At 41.5% G+C, this 8,492-nt stretch overlaps 1 pseudogene; it reads right to left on the bottom strand.

Moving 5' to 3' along the window:
• Nucleotides 1-430: 430 nt before the first annotated feature.
• Nucleotides 431-1,013, bottom strand: LOC112822972 (dnaJ homolog subfamily C member 14 pseudogene; annotated as a pseudogene).
• Nucleotides 1,014-8,492: the final 7,479 nt, after the last annotated feature.

Here is an 8,492-nt window from a genome sequence, read left to right as displayed (position 1 = left end):
ACTTCCACTTTTCTGCCCCCTCACCTCCTGCTAGGCTCACACTCCTCCAAGAAAGCGTCCCTACCTGAATCCTTACCTTAGGCTCATCTTTCTGGAGAACCTGGGCCAAGAGAGAGATGGCATTATGGCTGCTCTTTGCTTTGTGTGTCCATCTCAATGAGCAATTTCTGAGGAGTATACTTTAGCATAACAAATAGAAGCACCACTCACCCTTGATAATTCACAGAGCCAATTTCACGTGTTACTTTGTGTCACATTCTGCTGTGTGTTTCACATCCTCCCCGTTTCTCAAATACTATGCTGATGGCAGTGAATGTTAACCTAGACTGACTGAGGAAAGAATCAAGCTGAAGGTGACATGACTGAATACGTGGTTGACGGTTCGCTCCTCGCCTTCATATTGACTGGCTAGACTGAGCTAAAGTACTTTTTAAAAACGTATAGTTTTCCCATTGGACATCTGGCCTGCGGGTACTTGAAAGATCCGGCTCAAGAAATCCCGCAGGTCAGCAGGAGGGGCATCTGGGGTGGCTCTCTGCCGCCCACTGGTGACTGCAATCCGAGAACCGAATGAGATGTGATAGGGGACTCTGGAGGTATCTGGGGGTATCTGGGGAGATTCCCACATGCTGGCATCCAGCCCACTCTGTGACCTTTCCATCCATCAGTGCCGAATAGGTGATCTTGAGGCCCAACATGCTTGACTCTGCCCAGAAGTCTCCTTCCTCAGCAGGATGCAGTCTATTACACTCAGCACAGTATCTGGCACTCTTAGGTTCCCAGTCCATTTCAAACCTCCTATGCTGGCCCTGGCACCGGCTGCACGTCATAGTATTCATTGCCTCTTTGAGGTCATCCTGCAGCTTGGACAGAAGCTCATTCACTGACCGGCTCAGCTCATTCTCTGCCATTCGTTTCATTTCATATTCCTTCCACCTTTCAGGGTTGTTGACAATGTCCCAAGTCGCCCGCAAAACCTTGAAGGCTTCCTCTGCCCGGGGATGATGATTTTTGTCAGGATACCAAAGAAATAGGGGATGGCTAGAGCAAAGAACCTAGAGCCCGGACCTGGGCTGGACAATATCTCCCATGGTAGTGTAGGAACTGGTATTTCCCTGGGGTCTGTATGCCTTTGTCTTTTGCTTCTAGACCAGATGACACTTCCCCCCTCTTTTTAAACTACGAGTCTACCTTATAAATTCTTGAACCATTTCAGGAGGGAGCCCCCTCCTTTACCCCAACATACTAGTTAAAAGAGAACAAGAAAGCATGTAACCCTAATTATAGGAGATTATACATGAAGTTCAGAGAGTGGGAACTTTGAATTTTTCCTCTGACATTCACTTTGTGGGTAATCACCCAACTTCATGCTTGTTGCTGCAGGGTTGGCCAAAACTAATAATTTTAGAAAGCAGACTCATGCCCTCTGCCCTTGGGTGAGGGAGAAGGATAAAGGGGCTCCCAGAAATCCCCTTATGATCCAAGGGTTTGTATTTTTTTGTTTGTTCATATTTGTATGTACATATCTATTTAAAGCCAGGGGATTATCTTTCTATAAGTATATAACTAGCAACCTGTATCTTCCCTCTCTTCTTTGCCCTTTTTCTCACTTGAGAATTCTTTCCCTACTAAGTGTTAGCTGAGTGAAGGGCACTCCTACTGGACCAAGGGAGGGGGGATAAAAAAATACCTTAGACAAATTTTATACAGTAAGTTGCTATTCCTTGTTTCTTCCCCAGCCTTATAAGGACATCTTCCCACCCTTCATGCTGACCAAACTATAGCCATATCTGAAAAAAAAAAAAATCATCTTTATTATAAGGAAAATACACAGCAAAACAGAGCTGGAAAAAAATGTATAGTTTTCAGATTTACTCAATGTAATTCTATGATGGTCCAGGAAAAGCTTTTGCCTGCATCCCACCTCACTGTCCTGCCGTGGCTACGTGCATTTTGTGCCATCTCTCTTCAGTCTAGTGAAAATGTCAGGGGATTTGTTGAAAGGGCAACCCACAGACAAAGAAAGGCACGGACCCCTGCCTTCTCTAGTCAGTTCTCAATTTCAGCAGCATACCAGGTAAAAGTAAGAACTCAGAAATGATGGAGGCTTTTTTTCCCCTGAAACACATGGGGAGACTAAGAGTAAACTCATGGCATGTGCTCGCCTGTTTGTCTCCTTCTACAATACCGCATGCAGTCAGATGGAAACGGTTCTTCCTAAGCCTCTAACTTTATGTAAATTACGTGCAATGTATTTTCCCTTCAGCCTCAAAGCTTGATAAGTGTAGCCAGACCAAAAAGGCTGTTAATAAAGCACACTGTAGACATTACATAAAAGTGAGTCTGTTCTAATGCTTTTCATTATATCAGAACTGTAAATCACAGACTCTTTCATTAGCATACACAGGGCTGGAACGAGAAGGTGTTTGAGAGGGTAGGAATTACCTCGTTTCTTCTCAGGTCTTGCTTCTCTCTCCACCCTGCCTCCATCATGGTTTAATGGAGCTTACCAGCCAAGGGGTGCCCTTCAGGGTTCCAGCAATCAAGTGACCACGTGGTGGTTGTTCAAAGGACTCTGATCCCCATATGCAGGAAACATTATGAGATGTCAAAGAGAGGCCCTTAATTTAGTTTAGGGGTGGGAAAGGGCTGAGGAAGAATTAAGGGGACACCGTTTTAGAGTTTGATACCACTGAGCTAATTCTTGAAGGCAGAGTAGGAGCCAGCCATATAAATACGTGGGATGGCATATAATCATTCTTTGGGATATTGAGCTCCTACTTTGTCTCAGAGGCCCTTTCTCTCGATAGCAATAGGGTTGTACATATAACAGGAATAAAATATAGGATGACGTGTATTACCTCAGTTAAATAAATAAACTCTGTTACTCACTTCTCTTACGTTATAATCTCCTAAATAATTTTCTTCTCAACTAGCCTCCTTCCCACCTACAAACATGTTCAAGTCATCCCTATCCAGAGAGAGAAACCTTGTATCTATTAGGATTCTTTTGGGTGGAAGTAGAGGTTGAGGCAGGAAATCAGTTATAACTGACTGAACTAGAAAGGGGATTTGTGGAGAGTGCTGAAGATCTAGGGTTGTCCAGTCAAGGGGCAGCCGGATTCAGTGGCTCAGATAATGTCACCAGGACCTGGTTTCTGTCCATCTTCACTGCTCTGATTTCTGCAGTGTTGGTTTCATTCTCTGCTAGGCTCTCTTCTAATGGGGGGGGGGGGGGGGCGCGTCGGGGGCAGGCAAGGTGACTGTAGAACTCAGAACAGCTTCTCAGTTCTAACCTTCCCTCCAAAAAGAGTAGCTGCTTTCCTGATAGTTCAAGTGAAAATTCCAGAATTGTGTTTATAGGCTTAGATTTTGAAGGGTTTGGGTCATTGCCCCATTCATGCCAGTCCTTGGGTTATTTTCTAAAAATGATTGCAAAGAGAATGCAAGTGATACGTGCTGTGTTGATTGAGGCTTAGGCCACACGTCCACTCCTGGGTTACCTGAAGTCTATGGGATGAAAGTAGAGAACGTGGTTTCCCTATTGCAATTCAAGATTGTTACCAGAAGGGGGTGGTAGATGCTGAGTGTCCGAAACAGTCCATGTGTGCGATGGTGCCCATGCTGCTTGTTCATCAAACTAGTGCCCTAGTTGTGTGACTTTTAAAGATTTTTATTTTTATTTATTTGAGAGAGAGAGAGAGAGAGAGCATGAGCAGGGGAGAGGCAGAGGGAGAGAGAAAGGGAGAAACAGACTCTCTACTGAGCAGGGAGCCCCATGTGAGGCTTGATCCCAGAACCCTGGGATCATGACCTGAGCTAAAGGCAGACACTTAACTGACTGAGCCACCCAGGCGCCCCACCTAATTGTGTGACTTTTAGCAAGTTACTTAATCTTTCTAAGCCTTACTCTGTCCATCTATAAAATGGGGACAATAATACCTCATTCGGCTGTTGTAAGGATGCAATAAAATAAAGTACACACAGAACCTAGCAAACCTCTTAGCCCACAGGAAACTCTTGGCAAAGGTTAGTCCCTTTGCTTTTCCAACCTCTATCTTCTTCACTTTGCTGCTAACACCCTCCAAAGTTTAGTCAATACCCACTTTCCATTAATTTCTCATCTTTTGTTTAGTTCTCAATCTAATACAATCCAACTTCTGCCTTACCCACTTCACTAGAAGGCCTCTGGACAAATAAACTCTTCATGGGCTTCATCTTATTTAATCTCTCTGGAGCACTGGAAGCTCTTGACTCCCTCTTTTTTTTTTCAAAGCTCTCTCTTTCTTTAGCTTAGAAAAGAGAGTAGCCAAGGGATAAACTGTGTCAGTTATTAAACTATTGTGTCTCAATTTTAACCCACTCTCTATACTCTACTGCTGGAGACTTCAACACTTCTCTTGTAATTAATAGAATAAACAAGTAGGCAGAAATTCGTCAAGGATATAGAAGTCCCAAATGACACTATTGACTAGATAAAATTGACATTTCTAGAACACTCCATCCAATGACAGCAGAATACACAAAAATTTAATGACTGACAGAGTTCATCTCTTTAGCTACTCAGCATTCATAACCACCTTTCTACACATTTTAAACGATAACAAAGACTTCTTTATGCTTTCACCTAACAAAGGGCAACTAGTTTTTGTACAACTAAAAACATTTCTCATCTTCTCCTCAAAAGGAAGAAATAAAAAATTTCAAAAGTTATTGAATCCATCTTTATGAGACAATCATGGTAGATATCTCTAGGCTACACTAATTACTTCTGAAATACAGTCGCGGTGCTGAGTATTTTTTTACCTACAGGTGAATCTTAAGTTAATTAACACCGTCAATCTTCATATATAATAATAATAAGGGAAAGGAGAGGAGGAGAGGGGATTATAAATACCCCCCCACACATCCTAATAATTAACTAATAATTAGCATATGTACTAGTTTAGTAGATATTATGTTATTACCTATATTAGTAGGTATACATACCCACATATATACACAAATATATACAGATACACATAACAAACGAGGAAGGAAATATGCCTGTTAGAGTCCTCATGTCTATAAATGGCCACAAGAAGCTGTTGGCCTTCCTTCTCCCTCTACTCTTCCATGTTTTCTTTGTCCTTAGCCAGAATCTCGGTTGATCGGAGTTATTTACCTGAAAGGGTGACTCAAACTTTCATTCCCAGAGGGTCTGCATCCTCAGTAGCCCTGATTTTTTTTTTTTGTAAATTTTCATTATCTTTTATTCTTGGATATATGAGTATTAAGAAGCACCTCATAGGGGATGCCTGGGTGGCTCAGTCGGTTAAGTGTCTGCCTTCAGCTCAGGTCATGATCCTGGGGTCCTGGGATGGAGCCCCACATCGGGCTCCCTGCTCAGTAGGGAGCCTGCTTCGCCCTCTCCCTGCCGCTCCCCCTGCTTGTGTGTGCTCTACCTCTCTCCCTCCCTCTCTGACAAATAAATAAATAAAATCTTTAAAAAAATAAAAAAAAAATCAAGAAGCACCTCAGAGAACTCCTCGGGTTCCAGATAGAATCCTCCTCACCCTCACTGTGTAGCAATCTATTCACCTTTGGTAGTGGGGATTAGTCATGCCAGCCAGAAGGGTGGTCCTACTCTTTGCCTATTGGTTCAGAAGCACAAGGAACCTGGAATGGCCAAACATTTCAGCTTCCATTTCAATGGAACTTTTGTTGTGTCTCAGGATGGAAACATTTCTCTTGTAAGAACCAAGACCTCCAAACCAACAAGAGTTCAAAGTTGCAGGGGAAGCAAAAATTCTGAAGGGAATTGTTAGGTGCCATAGTGAGAAGAAGCTACTCTCGTCTCTACCTCTTGTATATTCTGCTTATTGAGGAAACATTGCTTTATCTTGGTTGTTAACTTAAAGCATAACTGCATCTTGCCTTATCCATTCAGTGTTGTTGGTGCCATAACTGAGTCTTCAGCAGGCCCTTCCAATGTTCTACTAAGCTGCTTCTGGGTGATGGTGTGGATGGACTTCATGGGCGTGAATCCACTACTGCCCTTCTTAGTGTACCAGAACCAGGAACTAAGACATTTTAGCATGAATGGCAGCACCAGCAGTAGAGATTGTGTAGTTTGATGGGATAAGAGAATCCTGGAAATATCATGATCTTTAATCCCAAATTTTGTATCTCTGTGTCGGATCATCAGTTTGACCTCCATACTTTTCACAAAGACATGAAAATATTGATCAAATCCCATTGTCACTGAACTCCAAATTGTTTTATTAGGATTTCTTGAAACAGGGAGTCTGGGTGGCTCAACTGGTTAAGCATCTGCCTTCCGAAGAGATCATGACTCATGATCTCAGGGTCTTCGGATAGAGCCCCGAATTGGGCTCCCTGATCAACGGGGAGTCGGCTTCTCCCTCTCCCTCTGACCCGCCCGCCTCTCATGCTCTCTCTGTCTCCAATAAATGAATAAGATCTTTAAAAAAACAAAAAAGAATTTCTTGAAACAAATGGGCTCCTGGATCGATGAGTCTTATCATCATACCATTTTAATTACCCTGGAATTTGCTATAGCAGGAATTCAACCTCTAAAACCACATAAGGATTAATCAATAGCAGTATTTCTGAATCATTTTGGATGTAAAAGTTCTTAACACCAGGCAAGGGAAAATGAAATATTTCTTGATCACCCCTATGGAGGATAAGGGTTCGGGTAGGGGTGCTTTTTAAATGGAAATAAAAGATGTGGTCTGTGAAGACATTGGTATTTGAATCACAGGGTAAGAAGGGAGCACTGATTCTCCTTTTGATTTGAAAGAAATTATTTGGAATACCCAAACCTGTCAGAGGCAGAATGTAACATAAAAATGCTAAGCATACTTTGAATTTAATAATTATCTTTTTGAATGCAGTTCAGAATATTTTACAGCCACTCCATTTATTTTAATTCACTCTTAAAATTTCATATGCTGCCCCAGTACCCAGCAGACAACTTTTTCTACCTGCGTATTTAGATATAATTTTCTCTGTTTCCATTTCTTTAAACATGTTCATGATACAGTCTTGGCCTTCAACATAATCATAAACATACTTTGCAAGTATATCTATGTATGACTCGTAGGATCTATAGGTAAGAATTCAGGACAAAATATTTTAAGCTATATTTGCAAAAATACTGGCTTACAGTCTTCCAACTTAGAACTCAGAAGAGGGTTCTGGAATCAAGACCTTGTGCTTTAAAATGAGAAAGATTTGGGTCTATGTATTGGTTTCCTGTTACTGTTGTAATAAATTACCACAAACTTGCGGTTTAAAAAATGCAAATCTATTATGTTATAGTTCTGGAGTTCCAAAGTCTGAAATGGGTCTCACTGGGTTGAAATCAAGGTGTCAGCATGCTGTTTTCCTTTCTGGAGGCTCTAGAAGAAAATGTTTCCTTGCCTTTTTTAGCTTCTAGATGCTGACCACATTTCTTGACTCTGGGATCCCTTTCTTCCTCTTCGAAACCAGCAGGGCTGCATCTCTTTCTGTTTTCTGTAGTTCATATCCTTACCTCCTACCCCCCACCATCTCTTCTGCCTTCCTCTTCTACTTCTAAGGACCCTTGGGATTGCATTGGCCCACTGGATAATCTAGCATAATCTCCCTATCTAAGGCCAATGGGTCAACAGTCTTAATTCCATCTGAAACCTTAGTTCCCCTTTGCCATGTAGAGTAAAATACCCAGATCCTGGGAGTTAGGACATGGACATCTTTGAAGGGCCATTATTGTGTGTAATGACTTTATTCTGGATTCTAATCCAGCATCTTCAGAGCTGTGTAGCATTGGGCAAGTCACTAATTTTTCAAAAGGTCTCATTTGATAATGGGGTAATGGTGGGCATTTGGTCAAGAGTAAATGTGCTGATATGTGTCATACACTTAAGAGTCCCTAGCACATAGCAAACAGTGAATGTTAGCCAGTTTTGTTTTAGAATTTAGGTATGCTTCCTGACTGTGAGTCTGGCTTAGAGATCTCTCTTCTGAACTCCCACAGAAGCCTGTCCTTCCCTGACCATAACGTACTGAACATTGCAATGTCACCATTTGTTTATGTGTCTTTTTCCTCTATTAAACAGAGTTTCCTGATGATAGGGAAACTAGCTTGTATATCTTTGTAACCTCCTCATGCTTGGCACTAAAGAGACTTCCCAGTAAATGACTGGATTAAAGTGTGTTACCATTAATTGTGAAAAATGAGTCTTTTCCTAACCATAAGAAAAATGAATGCATAACGTTTTCTCAATTGCATAATTTTCTCCTATAACATTTTCTTTAAACTTTGGGGACTACTTACTCTTTGTCTTCTATGAAACCCTTTTGGATTAAGCAAAATTATTACTATTAAATGTACTAATTGATGAAAAGTATTTTGGAAAATCGTTATTAATGAGGACATTTAGAAAATAACTGATAGTCAGCTACCACCATCAAAAAGTTACTAGTCTGCTTTCCCATAGATGTAT

The sequence above is a fragment of the Callorhinus ursinus genome, unplaced genomic scaffold (assembly GCF_003265705.2).
Source record: "Callorhinus ursinus isolate GAN/ISIS: 27379988/994484 unplaced genomic scaffold, GSC_fseal_2.0 scaffold5, whole genome shotgun sequence".
Classification (NCBI taxonomy): Eukaryota; Metazoa; Chordata; class Mammalia; order Carnivora; family Otariidae; genus Callorhinus; species Callorhinus ursinus.
Note: the sequence above shows the minus strand (reverse complement) of the source record. Positions and strands in the feature narration are given on the sequence as shown.